Raw genomic sequence first — 16,885 nt, forward strand, 5'->3', positions numbered from 1 at the left:
GCTAACGAGTTTTATGGCTCTGTAATCACGTGGTGTTTTACCTATCAACACAATATGCATATCATTTGATAGATCTCCTCATAATGCACAACTTTGCCTCAAGAACCATTGCTGTCAATCAAATCGTTCAATTGTTATTAACAAATTTGTTAAAAACCTACTTTTGCGAACTAGTCCTAGGTTTTTTGTCCGATCAGAACCAAACCACTGCAGTAATATTCTGTGGACTCTCTAGATCAATAATTATTAAAAAATGTTGAATTTTGTCCTTTGGTTAGCTGTTAAGGGATAATTTAGAAAAAGGGGTGTGGCCAAACATACTCCAAAGTCTATAAAACCTAAACGAAAACTCAAAACTTTATGAAACTCGGTGAGAACATGTAACAGGTGACTCTTAACAAGCATGCAAAGTTTCATGGAGATCGAAGCATAGGTGGCGCTAAAACAGTACAACAGGTCTCAAAACACAATATTTAGATGGTAAATGGCCTCAAATTGTTTGAAAATGATCATATATTCACTCAAAAACACTAGATATTCATATCATATGATAGATCTCCTCATTCTGAACAACTTTGCCTTTGGGACCAATGTTGTCAATAAAGCTGTTAATTAAATATTCAAGATTATTTTAAAAAGTTACTTTGGCATACTAGTGAAAGGGTTTAAGATGAAAATCAATAAAACCACTGAAGTACAATTCTCTAGACTCTGAAGGTCAATAATTATCAAAAACATGTTGAACAATTGCATTTAGACAACTATAAACCAGTAATTTTATAATATGTTATTTGCATAGTGTACACAAAGGCCTATTAATACAAACAGAAAGCCCACAAATTATCAAAACTGTGTAAAATAACGCATGATTTCATTCTAAACAAGCATGCAAAATTTAAGAGAGATTGGGCAAAAAAAAAATAACAACACTATAACATTTATGTTTAAAACACAGTGTTGTTTGAGTAAATGCAATTTATAACCACTAGATGGCAGCGGAAGAACACTAATGGGCTCATTCAGTAAAGTTGAACAGTACTGTTGAAAGCATTCATGAATTCATGCCAACACATTAAAAAATGAACTTTTATAACATTTTAAATCTCATTGAGTCAATGTTTTCCATTTTGTTCATACAGATGTATCAGTTTTTACAATTTTGCCACATTATGATTACAGTTTAACCTGAAAATGACATCTAAACTCTAAAAAAGAGAAGACTTGCAATAAGTTTATTGTCACCTATCACTTATGTCAAATACCTATATCTGCAACAAAATGTGTGTCCATGTATATGTGTGTCTTTGTGTGTGTGTTTGTGTGTGCATATGCTTATAGAGTATACATATATTAGTCTAATCATTTGCTGTCAGTGTGTGTGTCTGTCTGTTAGCCTGTTCTCCATTTTGGATGTGTTTAAATGTCATCCAAGCATCCAGGTTGGCTCTGACCACCTCAGAGGCCTTAATGTGCTTGAACCCCGGTAAAATGCTGCTTGCAGCTTTAATTATTATTATTATTCTTCCGCCCTAGAACTGAACGTGCAGCCCAAACCGTAAGGCCTAGAGAGCTGAAATTTGGACAGATCGTAGAGCTCAATTTGGGGAGAACTTATCAAACTCTCAGCCCAATCGGCCTAACGGGGGCGCTACAGCGCAAAAAACAAAAATTTTGGACATTTTTGGCCGTAAAGTGTAAACCGTTAGCCATAGACTCAAAAACATGGCATTGTTGCAATCCTTGGGTTAGCCCGAACAAAAGTGCACGGCGCCTTTTTGGGGTCTACGACGCACCGTTTTCTCGCAAAATCGAGCTATATCCGAAACCTACTTTTGCGAACTAGTCCTAGGATTTTCAACCAATCAGAACCAAACCACTTCATGAATATTCCCTGGACACTCAATATCAATAATTATCAAAAAAAAGTTGAAATTTCAATTCTTACGCGAAACAGTACACCAAAAAGCGTCTATGCTAACGTTAGCCAAATGCTATTTTGACTATAACTCTTGAACGGAATGAGATATCTTCACCAAAATTGGTACACATATGTATGAGCTCAATCTTTGGTCAAATAAAAAAAATTGTGCATCTCTGCCACTTGGGGGCGCTATAAGATAGAAAAAACACATAAATTGCTATAACTAGGCAACCGTTGGCTCGATCGACTTGAAAATTGGTATGCAGTGTCTTGGTCTGAAGGGGCACAAGTACCTATGAGGACATTTGCATATCTCAAAAAAACATGGCCGCCATTGGCCAAACAATTTTAAGCACCTATTTGAAAGGGTTAACGGATGTTGATCGGAACGAAACTCGCTGGGTACGTTCGACTCATGAACCTTAAGGTCTGTAAGAATTTTGAAAGAAATCGGCCACTAGTTGGCGCTAACGAGTTTTATGGCTCTGTAATCACGTGGTATTTCACATATCAACACAATATGCATATCATTTGATAGATCTCCTCATAATGCACAACTTTGCCTCAAGAACCATTGCTGTCAATCAAATCGTTCAATTGTTATTCACAAATATGTTAAAAACCTACTTTTGCGAACTAGTCCTAGGTTTTTTGTCCGATCGGAACCAAACCACTGCAGTAATATTCTGTGGACTCTCTAGATCAATAATTATTAAAAAAATGTTGAATTTTGTCCTTTGGTTAGCTGTAAAGGGATAATTTAGAAAAAGGGGTGTGGCCAAACATACTACAAAGCCTATAAAACCTAAACGAAAACTCAAAACTTTATGAAACTCGGTGAAATCATGTAACAGGTGACTCTTAACAAGCATGCAAAGTTTCATGGAGATCGAAGCATAGGTGGCGCTATAACAGTACAACAGGTCTCAAAACACAAGATTTAGATGGTAAATGGCCTCAAATTGTTTGAAAATGCTCATATATTCACTCAAAAACACTAGATATTCATATCATATGATAGATCTCCTCATTCTGAACAACTTTGCCTCTGGGACCAATGTTGTCAATAAAGCTGTTAATTAAATATTCAAGATTATTTTAAAAAGTTACTTTGGCATACTAGTGAAAGGGTTTAAGATGAAAATCAATAAAACTACTGAAGTACAATTCTCTAGACTCTGAAGGTCAATAATTATCAAAAACATGTTGAACAATTGCATTTAGACAACTATAAACCAGTAATTTTATTATATGTTATTTGCATAGTGTACACAAAGGCCTATTAATACAATCAGAAAGCCCACAAATTATAAAAACTGTGTAAAATAATGCATAATTTCATTCTAAACAAGCATGCAAAATTTAAGAGAGATTGGGCAAAAAAAAAAAAAAAACACTATAACAGTTATGTTTAAAAACACAGTGTTGTTGGAGTAAATGCAATTTATAACCACTAGATGGCAGCAGAAGACCACTAATGGGCTCATTCAGTAAAGTTGAACAGTACTGTTGAAAGGATTCATGAATTCATGCCAAAACATTAAAAAATGAACTGTTATAACATTTTAAATCTCATTGAGTCAATGTTTTCCATTTTGTTCATACAGATATATCAGTTTTTAAAATTTTGCCACATTATGATTACAGTTTAACCTGAAAATGACATCTAAACTCTTAAAAAGAGAAGACTTGCAATAAGTTTATTATCACCTATCACTTATTTCAAATACCTATATCTGCAACAAAATGTTTGTGCATGTATATGTGTGTCTTTGTGTGTGTGTGTGTGTGTGTGTGTGCATATGCTTATAGAGTATTAATATATTAGTCTAATCATTTATTTTCAGTGTGTGTGTCTGTCTGTTAGCCTGTTCTCCATTTTGGATGTGTTTAACTGTCATCCATGCATCCAGGTTGGCTCTGACCACCTCAGAGGCCTTAATGTGCTTGAACCCCGGTAAAATGCTGCTTGCAGCTTTAATTATTATTATTAGGGGTTCAAGCACGCAGTGCTGAAACCCTATTGTAATTGTTAAGATTTTTATTATTATTATTATTTTTCCGCCTTAAAACTGAACGTGCAGCCCAAACCGTAAGGCCTAGAGAGCTGAAACTTGGTCAGATGGTAGTAGTCTTGCTCGCTACTCAGATACAAAGAACCGGCCCAATCGGCCTAACGGGGGCGCTACAGCGCAAAAAACTAAAATTTTTGACATTTTTGGCCGCAGGTCGTAAACCGTTAGCCGTAGACTCAAAAACAAGGCATCGTTGCAATCCTTGGGTTAGCCCGAACAAAAGTGCACAGCTGCATTTTTTGCTCTACGACGCACCGTTTTCTCGCAAAATCGAGCTATATCCGAAACCTACTTTTGCGAACTAGTCCTAGGATTTTCAACCAATCGGAACGAAACCACTGCAGAAATATTCCCTGGACACTCAATATAAATAATTATCAAAAAAAAGTTGAAATTTCGATTCTTACGCGAAACAGTACGCCAAAAAGCGTCTATGCTAACGTTAGCCAAATGTTATTTTGACTATAACTCTTGAACGGAATGAGATATCTTGACCAAACTTGGTACACATATGTATGAGCTCAATCTTTGGTCAAATAAAAAAAAATTGCGCATCTCTGCCACTTGGGGGCGCAATAAGATTTAAAAAACACATAAATGGCTATAACTAGGCAACCGTTGGCTCGATCGACTTGAAAATTGGTATGCAGTGTCTTGGTCTGAAGGGGCACAAGTACCTATGAGGACATTTGCATATCTCAAAAAACATGGCTGCCATTGGCCAAACAATTTTAAGCACCTATTTGAAAGGGTTAACGGATGTTGTTCGGAACGAAACTCGCTGGGTACGTTCGACTCATGAACCTTAAGGTCTGTAAGAATTTTGAAAGAAATCGGCCACTAGTTGGCGCTAACGAGTTTTATGGCTCTGTAATCACGTGGTGTTTCACATATCAACACAATATGCATATCATTTGATAGATCTCCTCATAATGCACAACTTTGCCTCAAGAACCATTGCTGTCAATCAAATCGTTCAATTGTTATTCACAAATATGTTAAAAAACTACTTTTGCGAACTAGTCCTAGGTTTTTTGTCCGATCGGAACCAAACTACTGCAGTAATATTCTGTGGACTGTCTAGATCAATAATTATCAAAAAAATGTTCAATTTTGTACTTTGGTTAGCGTTAAATGGGTAATTAAGAAAAGGGGTGTGGCCAAACATACCCCAAAGCCTATAAAACCTAAACGAAAACTCAAAACTTTATGAAACTTGGTGAGAACATGTAACAGGTAACTCTTAACAAGCATGCAAAGTTTCATGGAGATCGCACCATAGGTGGCGCTATAACAGTAGAAAAGGTCTCAAAACACAAGATTTATATGGTAAATGGCCTCAAATTGTTTGAAAATGCTCATATATTCACTCAAAAACACTAGATCTTCATATCATATGATAGATCTCCTCATTCTGAACAACTTTGCCTCTGGGACCAATGTTGTCAATAAAGCTGTTAATTAAATATTCAAGATTATTTCAAAAAGTTACTTTGGCAAACTAGTGATAGGGTATAAGCTGAAAATCAATAAAACCACTGAAGTACAATTCTCTAGACTCTGAAGGTCAATAATTATCAAAAACATGTTGAACAGTTGCATTTGGACAACTATAAACCAGTAATTTTATAATATGTTATTTGCATAGTGTACACTAAGGCCTATTAATACAAACAGAAAGCCCACAAATTATCAAAACTGTGTAAAATAATGCATAATTTCATTCTAAACAAGCATGCAAAATTTAAGAGAGATTGGTCAAAAAAAATAACAACACTATAACAGTTATATTTAAAAACACAGTGTTGCTTGAGTAAATGCAATTTAGAACCACTAGATGGCAGCGGGAGACCACTAATGGGCTCATTCAGCAAAGTTGAACAGTACTGTTGAAAGGATTCATTAATTCATGCCAAAACATAAAAAAAATTAACTGTTATAACATTTTAAATCTCATTGAGTCAATGTTTTCCATTTTGTTCATACAGATATATCAGTTTTTACAATTTTGCCACATTGTGATTACAGTTTAACCTGAAAATGACATCTAAACTGTTAAAAACTAGTTTAATCATTTAATTTCAGTGTTTGTGTCTGTCTGCCAGCCTATTCTTCATTTTGGATGTCTTTAACTGTCATCCATGCATCCAGGTTAGCCAAGACCACCTCAGAGGCCTTAAATGCTTGAACCCCGTAAAATGCTGCTTGCAGCTTTAATTATTATTATTATTATTATTCTTCCGCCCTAGAACTGAACGTGCAGCCCAAACCGTAAGGCCTAGAAAGCTGAAATTTGGACAGATCGTAGAGCTCATTTTGGGGAGAACTTATCAAAGTCTCAGCCCAATCGGCCAAACGGGGGCGCTATAGCGCAAAAAACTAAAATTTTGGACATTTTTGGCCGTGAATCGTATACTGTTAGCCGTAAACTCAAAAACATGGCATTGTTGCAATCCTTGGGTTAGCCCGGACAAAAGTGCACGGCGCCTTTTTGGGGTCTACGACGCACCGTTTTCTCGCAAAATCGAGCTATATCCGAAACCTACTTTTGCGAACTAGTCCTAGGTTTTTCAACCAATCAGAACCAAACCACTTCATAAATATTCCCTGGACACTCAATATCAATAATTATCAAAAAAAAGTTGAAATTTCAATTCTTACGCGAAACAGTACACCAAAAAGCGTCTATGCTAACGTTAGCCAAATGCTATTTTGACTATAACTCTTGAACAGAATGAGATATCTTCACCAAACTCAGTACACATATGTATGAGCTCAATCTTTGGTCAAATCAAAAAAAATTGCGCATCTCTGCCACTTGGGGGCGCTATAAGATAGAAAAAACACATAAATTGCTATAACTAGGCAACCGTTGGCTCGATCGACTTGAAAATCGGTATGCAGTGCCTTGGTCTGAAAGGGCACAAGCACCTATGAGGACATTTGCATATCTCAAAAAACATGGCCACCATTGGCCAAACAAATTTAAGCACCTATTTGAAAGGGTTAACGGATGTTGATCAGAACGAAACTCTCTGGGTACGTTCGACTCATGAACCTTAAGGTCTGTAAGAATTTTGAAAGAAATCGGCCACTAGTTGGCGCTAACGAGTTTTATGGCTCTGTAATCACGTGGTGTTCCACATATCAACACAATATGCATATCATTTGATAGATCTCCTCGTAATGCACAACTTTGCCTCAAGAACCATTGCTGTCAATCAAATCATTCAATTGTTATTTACAAATATGTTAAAAACCTACTTTTGCGAACTAGTCCTAGGTTTTTTGTCCGATCGGAACCAAACCACTGCAGTAATATTCTGTGGACTCTCTAGATCAATAATTATTAAAAAAATGTTGAATTTTGTCCTTTGGTTAGCTGTAAGGGGATAATTTATGAAAAGGGGTGTGGCCAAACATACCCCAAAGCCTATAAAACCTAAACGAAAACTCAAAACTTTATGAGCCTTGGTGAAATCATGTAACAGGTGACTCTTAACAAGCATGCAAAGTTTCATGGAGATCAGACCATAGGTGGCGCTATAACAGTAGAAAAGGTCTCTAAACACAAGATTTATATGGTAAATGGCCCCAAATTGTTTGAAAATGCTCATATATTCACTCAAAAACACTAAATCTTCATATCATATGATAGATCTCCTCATTCTGAACAACTTTGCCTCTGGGACCAATGTTGTCAATAAAGCTGTTAATTAAATATTCAAGATTATTTTAAAAAGTTACTTTGGCATACTTGTGATACGGTTTAAGATGAAAATCAATAAAACCACTGAAGTACAATTCTGTAGACTCTGAAGGTCAATAATTATCAAAAACATGTTGAACAATTGCATTTGGACAACTATAAACCAGTAATTTTATAATATGTTCTTTTCATAGTCTACACAAAGGCCTATTAATACAAACAGAAAGCCCACACATTATCAAAACTGTGTAAAACAATGCATAATTTCATTCTAAACAAGCATGCAAAATTTAAGAGAGATTGGGCAAAAAAAAAAAAAAAACACTATAACAGTTATGTTTAAAAACAGTGTTGCTTGAGTAAATGCAATTTATAACCTCTAGATGGCAGTGGAAGACCACTAATGGGCTCATTCAGTTAAGTTGAACAGTACTGTTGAAAGGATTCATGAATTCATCCCAAAACATTAAAAATGTAAGTGTTATAACATTTTAAATCTCATTGAGTCAATGTTTTCCATTTTGTTCTTACAGATATATCAGTTTTTACTATTTTGCCACATTGTGATTACAGTTTAACCTGAAAATGACATCTAAACTCTTAAAAAGAGAAGACTTGCAATAAGTTTATTGTCACCTATCACTTATTTCAAATACCTATATCTGCAACAAAATGTTTGTGCATGTATATGTGTGTCTTTCTGTGTGTGTGTGTGTGTGTGTGTGTGTGCATATGCTTATAGAGTATACATATATTAGTCTAATCATTTACTTTCAGTGTGTGTGTCTGTCTGTTAGCCTGTTCTCCATTTTGGATGTGTTTAACTGTCATCCATGCATCCAGGATGGCTCAGACCACCTCAGAGGCCTTAATGTGCTTGAACCCCGGTAAATGCTGCTTGCAGCTTTAATTATTAGGGGTTCAAGCACGCAGTGCTGAAACCCTATTGTAATTGTTAGGATTTTTATTATTATTAGGGGTTCAAGCACGCAGTGCTGAAACCCTATTGTATTTGTTAGGATTTTTATTATTATTAGGGGTTCAAGCACGCAGTGCTGAAACCCTATTGTAATTGTTAGGATTTTTATTAGGGGTTCAAGCACGCAGTGCTGAAACCCTATTGTAATTGTTAGGATTTTTATTATTATTATTATTATTCTTCTGCCCTAGAACTGAACGTGCAGCCCAAACCGTAAGGCCTAGAGACTTGAAACTTGGTCAGATGATAGAGCTCAATTTGGGGAGAACCTATCAAAGTCTCAGCCCAATTGGCCAATAGGGGGCGCTACAGTGATCGAAAATGCGTTTTTGCTAATAGCTCCTAAACCGCTTGTGATAGAGCCAAAAATTTTACATTTCTGTAATCCGTGGGTCATGCGAAATTAAAAACGGTCACTCTGAATTTGGGTCTAGGAGGCCTCGTTTTTTCGCAAACTTGACGTATGTCCAAAACCTACTTTTGCGAACTAGTCCTAGGTTTTTCACCCAATCTGAACCAAACCACTGCAGAAATGTTCTCTGTCCAGTGAATATCAATAATTATCAAAAAAAAGTAGACATTTCGACTCACTGTCGTAATGGGATGCCAAAATGTTCGAAAGTCGAGGACCAATTTTACGCAACAGGCTATAACTCATGAATGAAATGAGATATCCTTACCAAACTCGGTATACATATCTATGAGCTCAATCTTTGGTCAAATAAAAAAAATTGCACACCTCTGCCACTTGGGGGCGCTATAAAAAGAAAAAACACATAAATGGCTATAACTAGGCAACCGTTGACTCGATCGACTTGAAAATTGGTATGCAGTGTCTTGGTCTGAAGGGGCACAAGCACCTATGAGGACATTTGCATATCTCAAAAAACATGGCTGCCATTGGCCAAACAATTTTAAGCACCTATTTGAAAGGGTTAACGGATGTTCATCGGAACGAAACTCGCTGGGTACGTTCGACTCATGAACCTTAAGGTCTGTAAGAATTTTGAAAGAAATCGGCCACTAGTTGGCGCTAACGTGTTTTATGGCTCTGTAATCACGTGGTGTTTCACATATCAACACAATATGCATATAATTTGATAGATCTCCTCATAATGCACAACTTTGCCTCAAGAACCATTGCTGTCAATCAAATCGTTCAATTGTTATTCACAAATATGTTAAAAACCTACTTTTGCGAACTAGTCCTAGGTTTTTTGTCCAATCGGAACCAAACCACTGCAGAAATATTCTGTGGACTCTCTAGATCAATAATTATTAAAAAAATGTTAAATTTTTTCCTTTGGTTAGCTGTAACAGGGTAATTTAGAAAAAGGGGTGTGGCCAAACATACCCCAAAGCCTATAAAACCTAAAGGAAAACTCAAAACTTTATGAAACTAAGTGAAATCATGTAACAGGTGACTCTTAACAAGCATGCAAAGTTTCATGGAGATCAGACCATAGGTGGCGCTATAACAGTAGAAAAGGTCTCAAAACACAAGATTTATATGGTAAATGGCCTCAAATTGTTTGAAAATGTTCATATATTCACTCAAAAACACTAAATCTTCATATCATATGATAAATCTCCTCATTCTGAACAACTTTGCCTCTGGGACCAATGTTGTCAATAAAGCTGTTAATTAAATATTCAAGATTATTTTAAAAAGTTACTTTGGCATACTTGTGATACGGTTTAAGCTGAAAATCAATAAAACCACTGAAGTACAATTCTCTAGACTCTGAAGGTCAATAATTATCAAAAACATGTTGAACAATTGCATTTGGGCAACTATAAACCAGTCATTTTATAATATGTTCTTTTCATAGTGCACACAAAGGCCTATTAATACAAACAGAAGCCCACAAATTATCAAAACTGTGTAAAATAATGCATAATTTCATTCTAAACAAGCATGCAAAATTTAAGAGAGATTGGGCAAAAAAAAAAATAACACTATAACAGTTATGTTTAAAAACACAGTGTTGTTGGAGTAAATGCAATTTATAACCACTAGATGGCAGCGGAAGACCACTAATGGGCTCATTCAGTAAAGTTGAACAGTACTGTTGAAAGGATTCATGAATTCATGCCAAAACATTAAAAAATAAACTGTTATAACATTTTAAATCTCATTGAGTCAATGTTTTCCATTTTGATCATACAGATATATCAGTTTTTAAAATTTTGCCACATTATGATTACAGTTTAACCTGAAAATGACATCTAAACTCTTAAAAAGAAAAGACTTGCAATAAGTTTATTATCACCTATCACTTATTTCAAGTACCTATATCTGCAACAAAATGTTTGTGCATGTATATGTGTGTCTTTGTTTGTGTGTGTGTGTGTGTGTGTGTGTGTGTGAGAGCATATGCTTATAGAGTATACATATATTAGTCTAATCATTTACTTTCAGTGTGTGTGTCTGTCTGTTAGCCTGATCTCCATTTTGGATGTGTTTAACTGTCATCCATGCATCCAGGTTGGCTCAGACCACCTCAGAGGCCTTAATGTGCTTGAACCCCGGTAAAATGCTGCTTGCAGCTTTAATTATTATTATTATTATTCTTCTGCCCTAGAACTGAATGTGCAGCCCAAACCGTAAGGCCTAGAGACTTGAAACTTGGTCAGATGATAGAGCTCAATTTGGGGAGAACCTATCAAAGTCTCAGCCCAATTGGCCAATAGGGGGCGCTACAGTGATCGAAAAAGCGTTTTTGCTAATAGCTCCTAAACCGCTTGTGATAGAGCCAAAAATTTTACATTTCTGGAATCCGTGGGTCATGCGAAATTAAAAACGGTCACTCTGAATTTGGGTCTAGGAGGCCTCGTTTTTTCGCAAACTTGACGTATGTCCAAAACCTACTTTTGCGAACTAGTCCTAGGTTTTTCACCCAATCTGAACCAAACCACTGCAGAAATGTTCTCTGTCCAGTGAATATCAATAATTATCAAAAAAAAGTAGAAATTTCGACTCACTGTCGTAATGGGATGCCAAAATGTTCGAAAGTCGAGGACCAATTTTACGCAACAGGCTATAACTCATGAATGAAATGAGATATCTTAACCAAACTCGGTATACATATCTATGAGCTCAATCTTTGGTCAAATAAAAAAAATTGCACACCTCTGCCACTTGGGGGCGCTATAAAGAGAAAAAACACATAAATGGCTATAACTAGGCAACCGTTGACTCGATCGACTTGAAAATTGGTATGCAGTGTCTTGGTCTGAAGGGGCACAAGTACCTATGAGGACATTTGCATATCTCAAAAAACATGGCTGCCATTGGCCAAACAATTTTAAGCACCTATTTGAAAGGGTTAACGGATGTTGATCGGAACGAAACTCACTGGGTACGTTCGACTCATGAACCTTAAGGTCTGTAAGAATTTTGAAAGAAATCGGCCACTAGTTGGCGCTAACGAGTTTTATGGCTCTGTAATCACGTGGTGTTTCACATATCAACACAATATGCATATCATTTGATAGATCTCCTCATAATGCACAACTTTGCCTCAAGAACCATTGCTGTCAATCAAATCGTTCAATTGTTATTCACAAATATGTTAAAAACCTACTTTTGCGAACTAGTCCTAGGTTTTTTGTCCAATCGGAACCAAACCACTGCAGTAATATTCTGTGGACTCTCTAGATCAATAATTATTAAAAAAATGTTGAATTTTGTCCTTTGGTTAGCTGTAAAAGGGTAATTTAGAAAAAGGGGTGTGGCCAAACATACCCCAAAGCCTATAAAACCTAAAGGAAAACTCAAAACTTTATGAAACTCAGTGAAATCATGTAACAGGTGACTCTTAACAAGCATGCAAAGTTTCATGGAGATCAGACGATAGGTGGCGCTATAACAGTAGAAAAGGTCTCAAAACACAAGATTTATATGGTAAATGGCCTCAAATTGTTTGAAAATGTTCATATATTCACTCAAAAACACTAAATCTTCATATCATATGATAAATCTCCTCATTCTGAACAACTTTGCCTCTGGGACCAATGTTGTCAATAAAGCTGTTAATTAAATATTCAAGATTATTTTAAAAAGTTACTTTGGCATACTTGTGATACGGTTTAAGCTGAAAATCAATAAAACCACTGAAGTACAATTCTCTAGACTCTGAAGGTCAATAATTATCAAAAACATGTTGAACAATTGCATTTGGGCAACTATAAACCAATAATTTTATAATATGTTATTTGCATAGTGTACACAAAGGCCTATTTATACAAACAGAAAGCCCACAAATTATCAAAACTGTGTAAAATAATGCATGATTTCATTCTAAACAAGCATGCAAAATTTAAGAGAGATTGGGCAAAAAAAAAATTACAACACTATAACAGTTATGTTTTAAAACACAGTGTTGTTTGAGTAAATGCAATTTATAACCACTAGATGGCAGCGGAAGACCACTAATGGGCTCATTCAGCTAGTTAAACAGTACTGTTTTCATGAATTCATGCCAAAACATTAATAAATTAACTGTTATAACATTTTAAATCTCATTGAATTGATGTTTTCCATTTTGTTTATACAGATGTATCAGTTTTTTCCATTTTGCCACATTATGATTACAGTTTAACCTGAAAATGACATCTAAACTCTGAAAAAGAGAAGACTTGCAATAATTTTATGTCACCTATCACTTATTTCAAATACCTATATCTGCAACAAAATGTTTGTGCATGTATATGTGTGTGTGTGTGTGTGTGTGTGTGCATATGCTTATAGAGTATACATATATTAGTCTAATCATTTACTTTCAGTGTGTGTGTCTGTCTGTTAACCTGTTCTCCATTTTGGATGTGTTTAAATGTCATCCAAAAATCCAGGTTGGCTCTGACCACCTCAGATGCCTTAAATGCTTGAACCCCGGTAAAATGCTGCTTGCAGCTTTAATTATTATTATTATTATTATTCTTCCGCCTTAAAACTGAACGTGCAGCCCAAACCGTAAGGCCTAGAGAGCTGAAACTTGGTCAGATGGTAGTAGTCTTGCTCGCTACTCAGATACAAAGAACCGGCCCAATCGGCCTAACGGGGGCGCTACAGCGCAAAAAACAAAAATTTTGGACAATTTTGGCCGTAAAGTGTAAACCGTTAGCCATAGACTCAAAAACATGGCATTGTTGCAATCCTTGGGTTAGCCCGAACAAAAGTGCACGGCGCCTTTTTGGGGTCTACGACGCACCGTTTTCTCGCAAAATCGAGCTAAATCCGAAACCTACTTTTGCGAACTAGTCCTAGGATTTTCAACCAATCAGAACCAAACCACTTCATAAATATTCCCTGGACACTCAATATCAATAATTATCAAAAAAAAGTTGAAATTTCAATTCTTACGCGAAACAGTACACCAAAAAGTGTCTATGCTAACGTTAGCCAAATGCTATTTTAACTATAACTCTTGAACGGAATGAGATATCTTCACCAAACTCGGTATACATATGTATAAGCTCAATCTTTGGTCAAATCAAAAATATTGCGCATCTCTGCCACTTGGGGGCGCTATAAGATAGAAAAAACACATAAATGGCTATAACTAGGCAACTGTTGCCTCGATCGACTTGAAAATTGGTATGCAATGTCTCGGTCTGAAGGGGCACAAGTACATATGAGGACATTTGCATATCTAAAAAAAACATGGCCGCCATTGGCCAAACAATTTTAAGCACCTATTTGAAAGGGTTAACGGATGTTGATCGGAACGAAACTCACTGGGTACGTTCGACTCATGAACCTTAAGGTCTGTAAGAATTTTGAAAGAAATCGGCCACTAGTTGGCGCTAACGAGTTTTATGGCTCTGTAATCACGTGGTGTTTCACATATCAACACAGTATGCATATCATTTGATAGATCTCCTCATAATGCACAACTTTGCCTCAAGAACCATTGCTGTCAATCAAATCATTCAATTGTTATTCACAAATATGTTAAAAACCTACTTTTGCGAACTAGTCCTAGGTTTTTTGTCCGATCGGAACCAAACCACTGCAGTAATATTCTGTGGACTCTCTAGATCAATAATTATTAAAAAAATGTTGAATTTTGTCCTTTGGTCAGCTGTAAGGGGGTAATTTAGAAAAAGGGGTGTGGCCAAACATACCCCAAAGCCTATAAAACCTTAACGAAAACTCAAAACTTTATGAAACTCGGTGAAATCATCTAACTTGTGACTCTTAACAAGCATGCAAAGTTTCATGGAGATCAGACCATAGGTGGCGCTATAACAGTAGAAAAGGTCTCAAAACACAAGATTTATATGGTAAATGGCCTCAAATTGTTTGTAAATGCTCATATATTCACTCAAAAACACTAAATCTTCATATCATTTGATAAATATCCTCATTCTGAACAACTTTGCCTCTGGGACCAACGTTGTCAATAAAGCTGTTAATTAAACATTCAAGATTATTTTAAAAAGGTACTTTGGCAAACTAGTGATCGGGTATAAGATGAAAATCAATAAAACCACTGAAGTACAATTCTCTAGACTCTGAAGGTCAATAATTATCAAAAACATGTTGAACAATTGCATTTAGACAACTATAAACCAGTAATTTTATATTATGTTATTTGCATAGTGTACACAAAGGCCTATTAATACAAACAGAAATCCCACAAATGATCAAAACTGTGTAAAATAATGCATGATTTCATTCTAAACAAGCATGCAAAATTTAAGAGAGATTGGGCAAAAATAAAAAAAATAACAACACTATAACAGTTATGTTTAGAAACACAGTGTTGTTTCAGTAAATGCAATTTATAACCACTAGATGGCAGCGGAAGACCACTAATGGGCTCATTCAGTTAAAATGAACAGTACTGTAGAAAGGATTCATGAATTCATGCCAAAACATTAATAAATTAACTGTTATAACATGTTACATCTTATTGAATCAATGTTTTCCATTTTGTTCATACAGACACATCATTTTTTACAATTTTGCCACATTGTGATTACAGTGAAACCTGAATGACATCTAAACTCTTAAAAACTAGTTTAATCATTTAATTTCAGTGTGTGTGTGTCTGTCTTTTGGATGTATTTAAATGTCATCCATACATCCTGGTTGGCCGAGACCACCCCAGAGGCACAAAGACCTATTAATACAAACAGAAATCCCACAAATTATCAAAACTGTGTAAAGTAATGCATAATTTCATTCTAAACAAGCATGCAACATTTAAGAGAGATAGGGCAAAAAAACCCAACAACAACACTTTAACAGTTATGTTTAAAAACACAGTGTTGTTTGAGTAAATGCAATTTATAACCACTAGATGGCAGCGGAAGACCACTAATGGGCTCTTTCAGCTAGTACTGTTTTTATGAATTCATGCCAAAACATTAATAAATTAACTGTTATAACATTTTGTATCTCATTGAATTGATGTTTTCCATTTTGTTCATACAGATGTATCAGTTTTAACAATTTTGCCACATTATGATTACAGTTTAATCTGAAAATGACATCTAAACTCTAAAAAAAGAGAAGACTTGCAATAAGCTTATTGTCACCTATCACTTTTTATCAAATACCTATATCTGCCACAAAATGTTTGTGCATGTATATGTGTATCTTTGTGTGTCTTTGTGTGTGTGTGTGTGTGTGTGTGTGTGTGTGTGTGTGTGTGTGTGCATATGCTTATAGAGTATACATATATTAGTCTAATCATTTACTTTCAGTGTGCGTGTCTGTCTGTTAGCCTGTTCTCCATTTTGGATGTGTTTAACTGTCATCCATACATCCAGGTTGGCTCTGACCACCTCAGAGGCCTTAATGTGCTTGAACCCCGGTAAAATGCTGCTTGCAGCTTTAATTAGGGGTTCAAGCACGCAGTGCTGAAACCCTATTGTAATTGTTAGGATTTTTATTATTATTATTATTATTATTCTTCCGCCCTAGAACTGAACGTGCAGCCCAAACCGTAAGGCCTAGAGAGCTGAAATTTGGACAGATCGTAGAGCTCATTTTGGGGAGAACTTATCAAAGTCTCAGCCCAATCGGCCATACGGGGGCGCTACAGCGCAAAAAACAAAAATTTTGGACATTTTTGGCCGTGAATCGTAAACCGTTAGCCATAAACTCAAAAACATGGCATCGTAGCAATCCTTGGGTTAGCCCAAACAAAAGTGCACGGCGCCTTTTTGGGGTCTACGACGCACCGTTT

General features: G+C 35.9%; 2 long non-coding RNA genes across 3 annotated transcripts in view; one reads left to right on the forward strand and one right to left on the reverse strand.

The window, feature by feature from the left end:
• The window catches only part of LOC127952258 (uncharacterized), a 130,748-nt gene that overhangs the window by 17,760 nt on the left and 96,103 nt on the right, over nt 1-16,885 (forward strand). The window lies entirely within an intron of this gene.
• The window catches only part of LOC127952257 (uncharacterized), a 42,170-nt gene continuing 26,344 nt past the window's right edge, over nt 1,060-16,885 (reverse strand). For both annotated transcript variants that reach the window (XR_008152885.1, XR_008152884.1), the window contains 2 exons: nt 13,931-14,381; nt 1,060-1,826 (listed from right to left, as the gene is read on the reverse strand). This is a non-coding gene — a long non-coding RNA (uncharacterized LOC127952257). The remainder of the gene's footprint in view (nt 1,827-13,930; nt 14,382-16,885) is intronic.

This window comes from Carassius gibelio, chromosome B3 (assembly GCF_023724105.1).
Source record: "Carassius gibelio isolate Cgi1373 ecotype wild population from Czech Republic chromosome B3, carGib1.2-hapl.c, whole genome shotgun sequence".
Classification (NCBI taxonomy): domain Eukaryota; kingdom Metazoa; phylum Chordata; class Actinopteri; order Cypriniformes; family Cyprinidae; genus Carassius; species Carassius gibelio.